The sequence below is a fragment of the Callithrix jacchus genome, chromosome 5 (genome assembly GCF_049354715.1).
Source record: "Callithrix jacchus isolate 240 chromosome 5, calJac240_pri, whole genome shotgun sequence".
NCBI lineage: Eukaryota > Metazoa > Chordata > Mammalia > Primates > Cebidae > Callithrix > Callithrix jacchus.
The window spans coordinates 118,130,701-118,147,162 of record NC_133506.1 but is presented as its reverse complement, the minus strand read 5'-3'; the positions used below and the strand labels follow the sequence as shown (position 1 = coordinate 118,147,162).

At 43.2% G+C, this 16,462-nt stretch overlaps 1 protein-coding gene across 4 annotated transcripts in view; it reads right to left on the bottom strand.

The window, feature by feature from the left end:
* The window catches only part of SKAP1 (src kinase associated phosphoprotein 1), a 301,079-nt gene that overhangs the window by 8,433 nt on the left and 276,184 nt on the right, over window positions 1-16,462 (bottom strand). The gene's annotated exons all lie outside the window — the stretch shown is intronic.

Sequence of the window (16,462 nt, the reverse complement as noted above, 5' to 3'; positions counted from 1 at the left end):
ACCCAGCTAATTTTTGTATTTTTAGTAGAGATGGGGTTTCACCATGTTGGCCAGGCTGTTCTCAAACTCCTGACCTCAGGTGAACCACCCGCCTCAGCCTCCCAAAGTACTAGGATTACAGCCATGAACCACTGTGCCCAGCCCCATCCCCCTCTTCTAATCTATCCTTGAATCCTGTCAGTTCTCCCTCTAAAATATTACTAAAATATGTCATCTTTCCATTCCCAGATGTCAATACCTTAGGGTCATGAAGCTATCTCTCACATGAGAACTACAGAAACAATCTCCAAATTAGTCTCTGTATCAGCATTCTTCTTCTCCACTCTATTCATTGTGCAACCAGACTCTCTTATAGTGCACATTGATAATGTCATTGCTCTGCTTGAAAACTTTCAGTGGGTTCCCAGTGCCCGTTGTTAACTTTTTTTTTTTTGAGCTGTAGCCTCTGTTGCCCAGTCTGGAGTGCAGTGACACTATCTCAGCTCACCACAACCCCTGCCTCCCAGGTTCAAACGATTCTCCTACCTCAGTGTCCCGAGTAGCTGGGATTATAGGTGCCCACCACCATATCTGGCTAATTTTTGTATTTTTAGTAGAGACGGGGTTTCACCATGTTGGCCAGGCTGGTCTTGAACTCCTGACCTCAGGTGATTCACCTGCCTCGGCCTCCCAAAGTGCTGGGATTACAGGCATGGGCCAGTGCCTGGCCCCCTGCTTAACTTTTTAATAAGGTAGATAAAGTCCTGCATGACCCAGTCCCTCTCACTGTCCAGCATGGTCACTCACCTCCTAGATTTAGTGTCCCTTAGTAAAACAGAACTTGTCTCAGCTGCTCCCATGGGCCACAGGCTTCCTCGCCTTGGAATCTTTCCTCTGTTTAGCTTCTACTTCCCTCCTCATTTCAAGGGGTTCACTCCTAAGCAGGATTCAGATCTCAATTCCTGAGTTACTGACTCTCTAGAAGCCTCTCCTTGACACTCTCTGACTGTGTGGGGTCCTCGTTACATGGTCCACAGTGCTGTGCCCTGTGCTTTCCTGGAAAAGAGCTTGTGATCTGACTGTCTTCGTCTCTGTGTCAATCACTAGTTGGAAAGTTTTGAGGACTGGACCTTGTTGGTTTTGTTTGCTGTTGTATTCTCAGCATTTAGCACTGTAGGCAGCATAGAATGGGGCCAAATAAATATTTGTTAAATGAGGCCAAGCGTGGTGGCTCACGCCTATAATCCCAGTAATTTGGGAGGCTGAGGTGGGTGGATCACCTGAGGTCAGGAGTTCAAGACCAGCCTGACCAATATAGTGAAATTCTGTCTCTATTAAAAATACAAAAATTAGCCGAGTGTGGTTGTGGGTGCCTGTAATCCCAGCTACTCTGGAGGCTGAGGCAGGAGAATTGCTTGAACCTGGGAGTTGGAGGTTGTGGTGAGCTGAGATCACACCACTGCATTCCAACCTGGGCAACAAGAGCTAAACTCCGTTGCAAAAAACACCCCAAAAACTTGTTAAGTGAGATTATGATGAAATGAAGGGGGCAGTGGAAATTTGTACTCTTAGTTGAGCAGATTTAGTTACAACTAACTCCAAGATATTCTCCTGGTGATTGAACTGTTTGTGGCAGAAAGAGATCAACTGCCTTTGGAGACAGTCTCCTCAAATGACTCCCTAAACACCAATAGGAGTCTGAAATGCCATAAGAAGTGAGACTACTGAGTTGATCCTTTCAGGATCAGGGAATTGCCTTGTTAAAATCAGCCTTAAATAACTGAATGTGTCTGTCTGCCACCTCTTCTTATGCCACATCTTTTCTTTTCATTTTTTTTTGATGGAATTTTTGCTCTTGTTGCCCAGACTGCAGTGCAATGGTGCGATCTCGGCTCACCACAACCTCCGCCTCCCAGGTTCAAGCGATTCTCCTCCCTCAGCCTCCCGAGTAGCTGGGATTATAGGCATGTGCCACCACACCCAGCTAATTTTGTATTTTTAGTAGAGATGGGGTTTCTCCATGTTGGTCAGGCTGGTCTCGAACTCCCAACCTCAGATGATCTGCCCACCTCGGCCTCCCAAAGTGCTGGGATTACAGGCATTTAGCCACCATGCCCAGCTTGTTTTGTTTTTTTGAGATAGGGTTTCGCTCTGTTGCCCAGGATGGAGTACAGTGGTGCAAGTATAGCTCACTGCAACCTCCAACTCCTGGGCTCAAGTGATCCTCCCGATTCAGCCTCCTAAGTAACTAGGACTACAGGTACATGTCACCATGCCTGGCAAGTTTAAAAAAAACTTTTTTTTTTTTGTAGAGATGGGGGTCTCCCTATATTGCCCAGGCTGGTCCCAAACTTCTGGGTTCAAGCAATCCTCCTGCTTGTTGAGATTACTGGAGTGAGCCACTGTGTATGACGCACCACACTCATTTCCTCCCTCTCCCAAACCAGCTTCTCCCTATAGTTTGCAATGTCTTATGGGAAATTACCGAGAATTCTTTGGCTTTTTTTTTTTTGAGACAAGGTTTCACTCCCTTCTCCTAGGCTGAAGTGCAGTGGCATGATTTCAGCTTACTGCGACCTCTGTCTTCTGAGCTCAAGAGATTCTCCTGCCTCAGCCTCTGGGACCACAGGCACAGGCGCATGCCACTGCCTAATTATTTTTTGTTTGCTGATTATTTTGTGTGTGTGTATATATATATATATATATATTTTTTTTTTTTTGTAGAGATGGGGTTTTGCCATGTTGCCTAGGTTAGTCTCGAACTCCTGAGCTCAAGTGATCCCCCCGTCTTGGCCTCCCAAAGTGCTGGGATTACATGTGTGAGCCACCATGCCCGGCCTCTCAGGGCATTTTTAAGCTTCTCTTGGTACAAGTTATGTTACTGTCCATTTTCCAACACTGAAGTTAGGGCAGTTTCTGACTTAAGTTTTCTCGTAAGGCCCTTACTGTGAAGGGGAAATACATACTCTGTCTTCCTCTCACACTATAACTCATAAAAGCTAGCTTTAGCTCTTCTGCTATCTCACAGGCAGAGGGTGGGCACAGTGTTGTCTGAGAGTCTTTTGATTGAAGTCAACTTGCTGAAATGTGTGAAGTGTAGTCTTCCACCTGCCAGATACTATTGTCTGCATCACCTGCAGGGGACAGGACAAGGCATTTGCTCCCCGGGGATTGTTCAACACCCCTATCTTTGATTCACACTTTGTAGCACCCCTCTTTAGTTGTAATGCCAGGAGTATGGATGAAGCCTTGGGAAGGTGCTCTCTGCCAACTCGAAGAGGGTGCAAACAAGGAAGCAGATGAGGCTCAGCAGGGCACCTGCAAGAGCCGGGCTCCCAGTCTGTCTGCTCTTGCTTGAGGGGAACACTGACCCTGCCGACTGCAGATGTAGAAGCCTCGCCACAGTGGTGAGAACTGAAATGAGTGAAATCAACTCTCTGCCCTTCAAAACAAAAGAGCAGGCAGAAGTGTAAGGAGGATGGCACAGTCTCAGAGACCATATGTATCCTGCTATGGGAGCCTGGGAGCTTAATCAAAGCACCTACATGTCCCAGGATCTGACTGTCTTTTCCAGATTTCATCCCTTGGCTGGATACCCGAAAAGGGCTGCAGGGCTGAGATGTTTAAAGCATGAATGGAAAATTTCTAGCCTTCTCTCCTACTACCACCCCCCCACGCATTGCTCCAGCCCAGTCTGAACACCACGAGGTATTTTAAAATAATTTCTACTTTGATGAATTGCTGGGGAGTCCACAATTGCTCATAATCAAAGGGAGAAAAATGCAAATGAGATCCGGCCGAGAACTATCACCACCAAACGTTTATTTCACTGCACAGTGCCAAAAAGAATTAAAACAACATTAAACTCACAGCAATCATGTTTAAGCCCTCGTTTCCAAGTGCCAAATTGCACCACTCTGGATCATACAGATGTTCGTTAATTATGCTAATTTTTATTAAACTATTAAAATAGAGAGAGTACTGGCTCAGTCAGGCAGACCCCAGCTCTGAATGAACCCTGCTCTTGTCTGAAGGTGCTAATTTACTGCATTTTTATTAAGTTGCTGATTCTTGGGTTTTAGTTTTAGGATGGCAAAGAGAACTGAATTTCTCGGATCAATGTTTTCTATAAAGACTGATTTCTCTTTGCCCAGATGTTTGGAAATATTGGGAAAATGCTGAGAGGCTCCCAGGAGACCTGAAATCCTCTATTTGGAAGTGTTTCTATCTTCAAGGTAGGGATACACATCTACAAGTGACAATGTAGGGCTTCAGAATTATATGTGCTCATGACTCCATAACTCTACATATATATTCTGAATGGTAGAGCTAAGATTTAAATTATACAAAATTGTTCAATGAGGATGTTTTAGATAAGAATATAAAAAGTTATTTTTAAAAAAACCACAAACCTTTCCATCAGGGCTTGCCACAAAGTCTTTTTAGAAACCTTTCATCTAAAATAAGTACAGTGAACAGTTTGTTCTTGTCATCAATATTTCTAGGTTTGACTAAACATCTGTTTCTCTCAACACCAACCTTGCCCCACCTGCTTGAATACCCCACATGAAGAAGTCTTAAAAATAAAAGTTGGCTATTTGGACTCCATTACCTGGCTTGAAAAACTATTGGTCTGGGTGAGTGGAGCATTGAGTGAACCCGAAATAGACGCAGTACTCACCATCAGCAACAATCAAAGTGTTTATATGGGATTGCACACTGCCATAAAAGAATTTATGCTGCTAATCTCCATCAACAAGAAAGAAAAAACCCTACCAAATCTGCCATAAAAAGAACAGCAAATTCTATAAACAAAAAGCAGTATGGCCACCAACAACGGGCATGTTGCACAGCTTGACTCTGCCTCCAGTGGTTTCCTATTGCTGTTTATGGTTTCAAGACTATCATGGACCTCCTCGGTGCTCCTCCTGTCACAGGGCCCTGAGTCCCTGTGTGGTGCTGCAAATACCCTGTCAGTAGGTGTTGGGATATCAGGGGAAAACCAGCAGGCGCCTATCATAAGCCTTAAAAGAGATTAAATACCCCTACTCCATGATTGCTACATTTTAATTTCTCTTCTCCCTGCTGGTTCCTATTTGTATAAGCTCCTCCATGGCTCCCCTGGAGTAGCACAGACATGACCTGGAATGACCATCCTATCTTGGGATGAGAATTCAATTTCTAGGCTCAGTGAATCCTAGGCTGTTCCAACAAAAGGAATTTACCATTCTCCAGGGCACATATTCTTAAACCAGAATCTGTGAACCCCTGGCCTCTCTATGGATGGATGTGAAGGAGTCTTTGAACTCCCTGAAACTGGTGTAAAATTTTGTGTGCATGTGTATATGGGCCTCATCCCTGGGGTGAGGCCCTGACCTTTCATCAGATACTCAAAGGGTTTATGAACCCTCTGCAGTTTACCAGCCGGCACTCTAGGGGAAAAAATACTATGGTCTTTATGGCCTGGATCTGTACTTTGGCCCAGAGTGGGTATCCCCGCACTCCCCACACACAATTTCTGCTTTTAAAAAATACAGTGAAAGAGAGGCCAGGCGCAGTGGCTCATGCCTGTAATCCCAGCACTTTGGGAGGCTGAGGCGGGCAGATCACAAGGTCAGGAGTTCTAGACCAGCCTGGCCAATATGATGAAATCCTGTCTCTTAAAATACAAAAAAATTAGCCTCGCGTGGTGGCACACCTCGGTAACCCAGCTACTTGGGAGGCTGAGGCAGGAGAATCACTTGAACTCGGGAGGCGGAGGTTGTAGTGAGCCGAGATAGCACCACTGCACTCCAGCTTGGGCGGCAGAGTGAGACTCCTCAAAAAAAACAAAACAAAAACCAGTGAAGGAGAATCAAGAATCTTCATTGCTTTCACACTTGATTTCATGGGCTTCAACCCTCCAGCTGCAGAGGCTATTCCTTCCTCAAAGGCCAACTGCACTTGTGTACCTCCTTTAAGGCATCATCTCTTTTATATCTCTCTTTTTTTTTTTTTTTGAGGTAGAGTCTTGCTCTGTTGTTGCCCAGGCTGGTGTGCAGTGGTGTGATCTTGGCTCACTGCAACCTCTGCCTCCCAGGTTCAAGCAATTCTCCTGCCTCAGCCTCCTGAGTAGTTGAGATTACAGGCGCCCGCCATCATGTCCAGCTAATTTTTGTATTTTTAGTAGTGATGGGGTTTCACCACGCTCAGGTGATCCCGCACACCTCAGCCTCCCAAAGTGCTGAGATTACCGGCATGAGCCACCACACCCGGCCAAGGCATCATCTCTTTTTTTTTTTTTTTTTTGAGACGGAGTTTCACTCTTGTTACCCAGGCTGGAGTGCAATGGCGCGATCTCGGCTCACCGCAACCTCCGCCTCCTGGGTTCAGGCAATTCTCCTGCCTCAGCCTCCTGTGTAGCTAGGATTACAGGCACGCGCCACTGTGCCCAGCCAATTTTTTGTACTTTTAGTAGAGACGGGGTTTCACCATGTTGACCAGGATGGTCTCGATCTCTTGACCTAGTGATCCACCTGCCTTGGCCTCCCAAAGTGCTGGGATTACAGGCTTGAGCCACCGCGCCTGGCCGGCATCATCTCTTTAACTGTGACTTCAAAGTTGTGGTGTCTTCTCATAATTTCCATTCAAATGGCTTGGGGCAATTCCCTGGCAAAAAGCTTCTAATAGAAACATTCTCTTTTCACATTGAATTGGGTTCCAAACTTCCATGAAACAAGATTCCCAGAAAATGTCTCGTATTTTTTTTTTTTTACTATAAAAGTTCACTATGTCAGTGCTTATAAACAAGAGCCCCCAACCCGAAAGATTAGTAAGTGCTTGATAGACATATGGGAAAGGCCAATCAATCACAGAATTTTTAGTTTATGATTGCTTATTTCTCTTATTAGTGTTTGGGTATCGTACACTGCCATTAGTTAAGATAGGAAATTTGAATTCCTAAGCAGAGTAACTTGTACTATTCCAGGGTCAGTTCCAAACATCATATTTTTACTCTGGATTTCCCCACAAATTCTCTACTCCTAAAAATCCAGTTTTGGATATATAATGCTTTCTTAGGATATCATACACTATGAAATAAATTAAGGGCTCCAACACAGCATCCTTCTAACTGCTGAGAAAACAAGGCTGGGAACAGGAATTGTTCACCTAAGACAAAGTACCCATTCTTTAGCAAAAATAGTTTTATGAAGAGATTTTCCAGAAGGAGAAAGGAAATGGTCAGTTGGGTGGCTGGTGGGTTAGAGGTGTTGGAACTTGTGAAAGGATCGAAGCTGAGCACTTGGCTGAAACCTTGAGTAGCATGGCAGCCTCTCCAGGCTGTTTTACAATGTGTTTTAAGTTCTTGGCAATCACTTTCTCTTTTTCCATTATTCAGAGTTTTGGTCTATAAATCATAATAAAAATGAATCATTAAATATGCCTCAATTGAGCTAGTTGTATTTATTGTTACATTTCGGGTAACTTGCTAACTTGGAGATTGATGGGCCTGGATACAGGGGAAGGTATGTGGGTATGAGAAGGGGACATGGGAAAGCTAGGTAATCAGCAGCAGCTGGGAGGGGGGTGGCTCATGGTGACAACTCCACAAAACGCACCCTGAGCTAAGTGTTCTGAGAAGAGGAATGTGTTCTCTAGATGGAGGGTCTCAGAGCACTTGAGTGTGAGAGAACATTTAGACTTAAGGGTGATGCTTATATCCTGTACTGGGTGGGAGTGGATAATAATTGGGTTGAGGCCACGGAGGTATGCAGGGCCTGTGCACACACACTGTATGTTGTTGGTGAAGTGTGTGCAAAACACAGAGTAGGTGTGTGCACGTGTATGTGGCAGAAAAATCATAAGCTCTGAAGGTAAAAGCAAAGGTGAAACAGGGCTGTAAGTTAAGAGAAATAAAAAGCAGCACATACCTAAGGAAGAGAGAAGGGATAGAGAGAATGTAAACACTCTGCAGATGGGAGAAAGCAAGGTGCCAAGTGCAGAAGTCAGGAACAATAGAGACAGCACCATTTCGGAGCTGATAGAATTGTGATACCATGTGAGACGGGCGTATTAATATGTATTCCATAAACTGCGCAGCTCTGCACAGCTCTGTTTTGCTCTGACCGCAGTACCAGCCTCAGGCACCACAACACAATTTGGAAACAATGTGACGGAAATGTTTAATCTGCTCGGCCCATCTGTGCTGCGTATTTCTCCAGATCTCCCTGAGAGAGGCGCCTTGAATCTCCACATTGCCTTTAATATTCTCCTAAATCACCTCCCCACTGCACTTCAAGGGCCATTGCTACAATATCACAGGTTCATCTAAAGTGCAATGGGGAGGGGGTGTGGGGGGAGATGCAGGCCGGGAGATTTTTTATTTTAAAATAATTTCCAGAGATCGTCTTTTCTGCTTCCTTTAAAAAAAGAAGAAAAGTTATTCTACTGTTGCCTTAAGGTTATTGAGGTTGTTTGCTACAAAACAGGATAGGATAGAGTGGAATCATTCTCCAAAGAATTATTTTTATTAATCTCGATTCTCTCAAATGCACAAGGGAGGGGTAAGCAAATGCTCGTTTTCCCTTATCTCTTTTCCTTGCACCTTGCTAGAAAGCACACATAGGGTGTTCTAGGGTGATGTGCTCATTTGGGGCTGGAGCCTCTCTCCTTTTCACTCTTGGCATCAAGTACCAGTTTGTTAGTTCCCAGGGCCAAATCTGTCTCTGCTCCTCTCTAAACAAAGCCATCTCAATCAGGATGAGCATACATTTAGTCTCTGGTTAACATGCCCTCATTAGGAGAGGACACTGTCTATATTTTTAATTTTAGCTTAAAACCTAAGATTTTTCTCTCTTTAAGTACAGATGCTGGGTCTCAGATTTCCACTGCTTTTCCGCACTTGATTGTGCCAGATTCAGCAATTTGGGTCTAGCTGGGGTGGGCCTTGCAGAAAGAAGGGTGACAAGTCACCATGTTTCAGACCCTAGACAAATGGAAGTGAGTTGCACATCACCAAGAAAATTAGGATTCCTTTTGCTCTGTGAATTAAAGAAATGAATAATTTAATCCTCAAGATTGTTCCAGTGAGGGAAAGGCAACGTCCCAGTTGCGGAGCCCTACAGCCTGTCGGTGTGTTACATCATCTGCACACATAGGCGTTTCCATGACAACGGCTTATAGCTTCATTTCCTGGATCCCTCTAGGGGGTGTCACAGCCAGATCCACCTGCTTTTCACCCTACCCTCAGTGGGGTCATGGTAAGGTCGCCAGAATAAATGAACGCGGGTACTAATGATCTGTTTACTGCTGTTTATGCTCTGTGTGTGTCAGGGGCACGCACATTTAGAGAGCTCATTATGGTTGCAATTAGAATGCACCATCGCTAGATATTTAACTCCTTTTTCTTTTAAATTAGCATTTTAATAACATTCTTTGAGCAGAGAAACAAAATGACCATTTTTCACGGACAAACTTCTAGCTGTAGGTGCAACTTTAATGGCAAAGTTGTGAAGGGGAAAAAAAGGCCATTTTTACTACTTTTACCCTCCTCCTTACCAAAAGGATATTTTTATTTGCTTTCTAACACACTCAATTTCCTAAATTTGTTTTGAATCCAATTATTTTGGGTGGCTTAAAGTACCGCACTCTTGTTGGACGGAAATTAGCAGCGATTGAAATTAACTTTTTATGTGACCTGTGAAAGGGGCTAAAATAATTACAAGTGTGTAGAAGAAACTCTCTCTCCAAAAGACCCTCGCTGTAGGATCAGGCTGTGATCCGATGATGCCATTGTCCTAATATCTTTATACAGCAACTGCAAGGGCTTTTTTCTTTAAAAAGGTGATTGCAATTATTGTTTCTGTTTTATAATTCTCAGGATTATCTCATAGAAGATAAGTGATGACAAAAACTTATCATTATAGACAGGATAAATAAGCAGAAAGAATGAAAACAGTAACACAGCATTGTTTACCATTTAAAAATGGTGAGCATCAAAAAGCAGGACAGTAGGAACAGGAAAGGTGTAGAGACCCACTTGATCACAACGTTTGAAAAGGCATTCCTTTTTAGGGATCAGCCAACACCTTTTCTAGGTGTTTATAGATGCGCTGTTTCTGTAAAGTACAGTGAAAAATAACAATTTGAATGTTTCGATTATCTTTCCCAGTCCGTTCCATTTTCATTATTTATTTCCTATAAATCGGGACCTTGCTGAACATAATTCTGCAGACAAGGAGGTGGATGGGACAGCCAATGTGAACAAGGAGATAGATGGTGGGTGCGTGTAAGACAGATGCTATGCGCTTATGAAAAGGAGCAGTATGTCTGCATGTGAACATCCACAAAATAGAGCAAGGAAGTGTGTACACTATAACAGGTATTTATAGGTGGAAAAAGGTGCAAGGAAGATTGTGTGGGAACAGGCATCGAGAGTCTGAAATAGTTTGCTTTTTTCCTACCCTCCTGGAATCCACGTCCAAGTTCTGCCTAAGATGTCCCACACTTGCTGTGGCTCCTATGAACCTTGCAAGCCTTTCCGTGACAACAGACGGGGATTTCACAGCCAGAAGACTTAGGAGGTCAATAGTTGAAAAGCAAGAGTAAGAAAGAGAGATCTTTAAACAATCACACTAACCTCCCTTCCCTTCCAAAGACAGAAGAAGGAAAAAATTTAAAGATGCAGCAGGAAAAAAAAAAGAGCCTTTCTAAAAATGCAAGTTTAAACTGTTCACGTTTTTGCATCAGCCTAGTTGCACCTTAGAATCTGCCATTTCATAAATAAAATACCGATGGCATAGACTATAATTTGGTGATAGCTACCCCAGGACATATCTAGATGCACTTCTGTTATTTTAATTAAATACTGCATTATGGTTTGTGACAACTACATAGCTACAGCGTAAATGAATTCAGAATTAAAGTGTTACTTAGGCATCCAGTAATTTTTGTTTCATTCCTCAATTTTACAAAGCAAATAGCTATAAAATCAAGATGTTTGTTCATTTACAGATGGAGTAGGATTATCGTCGCTGTTTTTTTCCTCTTTAATCCTCATCCACAAAAAGAATACAGAGCTCAGAGTCTGGCTCCCAACACTCTTAGCTTATGAGCCACATCACAAAGAAAAATACATCCTCTTGACTATAATGAGAAATGCTGAATATTAATTGCTGGTATTATGCTTATCTTTCTAGCCGGGTTCTGTCTTTTAACAATTATTTGGATGGGCTACAGTCTTGCACTGCCAGGAGATTTTTCTCCTTTATTTAATAGTTAGAAACCTATTTTATTTTATTAAAAACATTGTAAAGTTCACAATGCTTCATGAAAGTTCTTAGTATTTGGAACTCTCCCCAAATATAGAATATTATCAGGAACAGAGAGACTGCAGAATCTCTTTGCTAAAAAGATGATAAACATTTCTGGATTTAAAAGAAAAAATATTTTTCATTTTAGCAATATTAATATTCCTTAATGAAACTGGAGAGGGTGTTACAATTTGATATACTTGGTTAGTTTCAGTGTCACTTCACTAGCAAATCATGAGAAAGCTTCAGAATATTCTCTTCTATCGGGTGCAGATTTTCACTCAAAATTAATATGTGGAGTAAAAGGATTTTTGCCCAAATCTGAGGATTTAATTGTATCTTTAATGTTTCATATGTCAAGATAAAAGTTTTTATTTCTTTTTTAAAGTTTTTAAATAATGTTTTCTGAAACCATTTCCTATTATTTCTAATTTGAGAATCAATATGGTCTTTTTATTAGCCTTAAATACCATACGTCTGGGAATGTCTGCAAATTTAAGCTTTTCTGTGTTCTAATCAATTACCTTCAATCTTGCATAACTAATTCTATAACCTGCACAGAAGTTACTGCCCTGTATGTTAGCAATGACGTTATAATTTGTTTCAATATTTTGCTAGTTTGGTTGGAGAGCTGAATCCATGCAATACTAAGAAATAGTGGCAGAAGAGGCTTGGGGACAATAAGTTCCTTTTGAGAAAATAATTTTACTGAAACAAAGCTTTTGTGACTCCTTTTAAATAGGGCGTCTCACCAAAATGTCATCCAGCCTCTTTGGCAGATTAGTGAGGAGTTTATTACTAAATCTCTGTCTAATAAATGTGCAGTTGACTCTGTAGGAGCTGCTTGTTATAATACTGGCAATGGGAAATGGAGGGAATGTCACAGTTAAAGACACAAATTTTCCCCATAATATATTCGAATGGAAACCTCTGAATCCAATACTACATGGGCATATCTAATAAATTCACAATATTTCAGTCTCAACAGCCTTCACCAGTTAGTTTTAAAGATTTATGTGGTAAAAAATTACTCAGTGATGAATATGGTTTATTCTGTGCAGTATTGGAGGTATAAGGAATTAAACTACCGTCTTTAACAGTGAATTTATTATTACCTCTGTCAAAGACGAAGACTTTAACAGCATTTGTTATACATTCACTGCAAAATAAATGGCTGGAATTTTTTACACTGGAGTTTGCAAAGCATCGGGTGATTCTGAGCATTAACCTAACCCTGCCATGGCTTATATGGTTCTAGGTAAACATTTCTGTCTGGGCTTCATAGTTAATTATCTGGTCTGGACTTTTCTCCAACTGAAAAGTGTGTGTGCACATGGACACACACATACACACACACAAACACACACACAGAGAAAATGAAAGGTCTTGTCCAGGACAACTGTTTAGGAATAAGTATATTAGAGAGGAAAATGCCAATTTTATTCTCTTTTTAAAAAATGGGTTTTAGAATAAATGGTCAGGGTTTGCAGAATAGGGTTGATGTGCAATTGGGCCTCTTGTTAGCAGGTTTACATGCATGCATATGCACACACACATAAACACCGTCTGCCTTTTGTCCTCTCTTGGAATGAGTCTCCCCTCATTTATAAAAATTACCTGGAAGGAATGAGGCTGCCAGGGTTTGTTCTAGACGATTGGTTCCTGTCTGGGGGAAAGGAATGGCCTCTACTGAATTTGACCGGTATATGACCGTTGCCTTCCAGCTGACCCCAAATCCCATTCCTATCCTCCTAACTCTATTGCCTCCCACAGGGGTTATTAATGAGAGAAAACACCATCATCATCATCATCGTCTTCGTCATCACAGCTCAGTGTTGACCTGCTTGTTAACATGAAATGGGGTGGCAGGGACAGCTTCTGCTTCTCTTTCGAACCATCATGAATAAGAAAAGATACTTTGCCATAGGATCCCCTCACTCACCCTCTTTGATTAGGTCAGAGGTGCATAATAGCTCTTTGACAGGCATTGATCAGTTTCATCACATTGTTTGGGCAGCCTGTGCCCCAGGCCTATATTCTCCCCACTTACTACCCCTAAATTACCTCCCAGATCACCTCCCGCCCATCCCCCACTCAGCCAACCAGAGGGTATGGTGCCTGAGGAAATCCTAAATGGACACTAGATGTCACCAAACACCTCCTTTCCCTCAGAGCCCTGAAATTAAAAAAAAAAAAAAAAAAAAGAAAACAACAAAAAAACCCTTCATTTAAAGCAATTGAAGGAATTAACTTATCTGTTTTTATGAGGGTTGTTGTGACATTCAACTAAGCACACTTAAAAGAGGAAATATTGCTGCATTAAGATAATTTTTACAACATACAAATCTCTTTTGGAGAGAACAGGGTCAAGGGAGGGCAAAGGTCTACATTCTTTAAGTAGCCCTTTGAGGAAGTAGGTGGAGAAAATCGGGTTAAAACTCCCATTATAACAGACATAGTGTTGTGTTAACATAGTCCAGGTGTGCTGGCGCAGGCCTGCTGCATTCAGATGACTAGACTGGCTGTGGAGCCAGGATCCAATCTGAGTTTAAGTAGCTGCAGTTCAGGGTGACAAAGTCTGTCCATTCTTCTTCACAAAAGACCTATCACCATCTGACAGCATCACGTGTTCCAAGCTAAACTTAAATTTGTCTGTAAGGCCCCCTGTTTCCATATCAATTGCATCAGTAGGGAAGATGACCCAGATCCTTGTGTGTCTGGGCCATGAGAATACCTTCCCACCCCAGCTAAGCTACCATGTAAGTATAAACCCGGTGCCCAACTTGTTGCTCCAAGGCTGCTTTTCAAGGAAGTAAGGGACTGGACAATTCCTTGGAAGAGCCTCAGACCAATTTATGATGCACACAACCCAAGCCCAAGAGATGTATCCCACTAGCTCAGTTTACCTTAAATGGAAGACCTCATCCTCCTTCCTAGTCAACTGAAAAAGAGTTTCTCTTTCTCTCCCTCTTTAATTTGCCCTTCTGAACAGCTCATGTTACTACCATAAATAACTTCTGGAACAGGATGCTTTTTTTAAAAAAAAAGGTGTTTAAGAATTACCTTGGCAGGGCTTGGTGGCTCAGTTCTGTGATCCCAGCACTTTGGGAGGTCAAGGTGGGTGGATCACTCGAGTCCAGGGGTTCAAGACCAGCCTGGCCAACATGGCAAAACCCCAGTTCTACTAAAAATGCAAAAAATTAGCCAGCTGTGGTGGTTCATGCCTGTAATCCCAGCTACTAGGAATGCTGAGGCAGGAGAATCGCTTGAACCTGGAGGTGAAGGTTGCACTGAGCCACGATCACGCCACTGCACTCCAGTCTGGGTGACAGAGCAAGACTCTGTCTCCAAAAAAAAAAAAAGTTCTCTTAAATAGTGGAACAAGCACTATTATTATTTTAATTGTTTCTTGAGACGGAGTCTTGCTTTGTCGCCCAGCTAGAGTCAACGGCGGCGTGATCTTGGCTCACTGCAACCACTGCCTCCCAGGTTGAAGCTATTCTCCTGCCTCAGCCTCCCTAGTAGCTGAAACTACAGGCATGTGCCACCACGCCTGGCTAATTTTTGTATTTTTAGTAGAGATGGGGTTTTGCCATGTTGGCCAGGCTAGCCTCGAACACCTGACCTCAGGTAATCCACCTGCCTCAGCCTCCCAAAGTGCTGGAATTATAGGCATGAGCCACCATGCCCTGCCAACAAGCACTATTATTATTTGGAAAGAATGTTCCCTAGTGAGAGACCTTGGAGCCAAGAAGACAAGGATCACTTTTCTGAAAGCCAGGACTTGTGACTTGTCTTATCCAAATAGAGGCGTCTTACCTCTCTTTCTCCCACTTACAACAAGTGACCATAGGCCTGGCACAGTGGCTCATGCCACCTGCCTCAGCCTTCGGAAGTGTTGGAGTTACAGGCATGAGCCACTGTAGCCAATATGCAAAATATGGCAAATATGGCAAAACCCTGTCTCTACTAAAAATACAAAATAGCTGGGTGCAGTGGCACTTGCCTGTAGTCCCAGCTACTCAGGAGACAGGCGGGAGAATCGCTTGAACCCAGGAGGCAGAGGTTGCAGTGAGCTGAGACGGTGCCACTGCATTCCAGCCTGGGTGACAAAGCCAGACTCTATCTCAGAAAAAACAAAAACAAAACAAGTGACTAAAGTGGTGCTGGTCCACAAAAGGGCCTTGCAATCCCCAGATGAAAGGAGCTAAGCCAGGGCACCACACCATCACATGGAGGGTGATTCGGCACCTGCCCTGTCATGCCTGGTGCCCAGGCTGAATGGATTTTTGGAGTACACCTGTTGTTGAACCCCTGCCAAGTACTGATGGCCACTAACCCCCAAATCACTTTTCCCCGCTGTTGATGTTTGAAATGTCAGACAGGACTGAGCAGCAGCCGGCATGTATTTCAAACACAGCAGATGGATTTTTATATTAGCTCCTATTTCATGTTCAGGCAGAGCAACCGCCACACTAAAACCGCAGCCTCAGTGCTGCCGAGTTTGCTTCTGTGAGATTAATTCTGTGAAATTAATTGGGACAAGATTGAAAAGGAAATTAAAATGCAGCTGAGTGAACAGGCCTTTCAAACACCTTTTTCCTGCTCTATTCAAACTTGAATTCTGCGGTGGTTGCCGGCATCGTGGGAAGTAATTTTCGAGACGCAGGCTCTCAGGAGCCATTGGTTACGTATGAGGAGACCTGCACCAGCGCCACAATCTGGAGCCACTGAAGAGCGCTAAACACCCCGCTGTGGCTTGAGCTGCGTCCTGGCTCCAGGGAGGAAGGGAAGCTTAGTCCCTCACCAGAAAAAGCTGTTCAGAAATATCTGAGTCCAAAAGGAACACAGGAACATCCGCTGGATGCTCAGATCTGCTTTGTTATTAAAATCTCCCTTTAATATATTTTGAGACCCAAATTGGAACTCAGTGAATTAAGTGGGCATGACGCTGCATGGGGCCAAGGAATGCATGGATGTAATGCAGGGAGGTCAGTGGGAGTCCTCCTGCTGACAGTGCCACTGGCTACTGTTTCAGAGCTTGGATGCGTGGCTCTGGTCTCTCCGGGAAGTGAAGTTTGAATAATCCGTCAGGGACAAAAGCTCTCAGACCAGGAAGGGGATGGTGGATTTTCATGTAGGCCTCTTCCTGGGTAGTTTTTTTAATATCCAAGTGAGCACGTTTTGTGCTG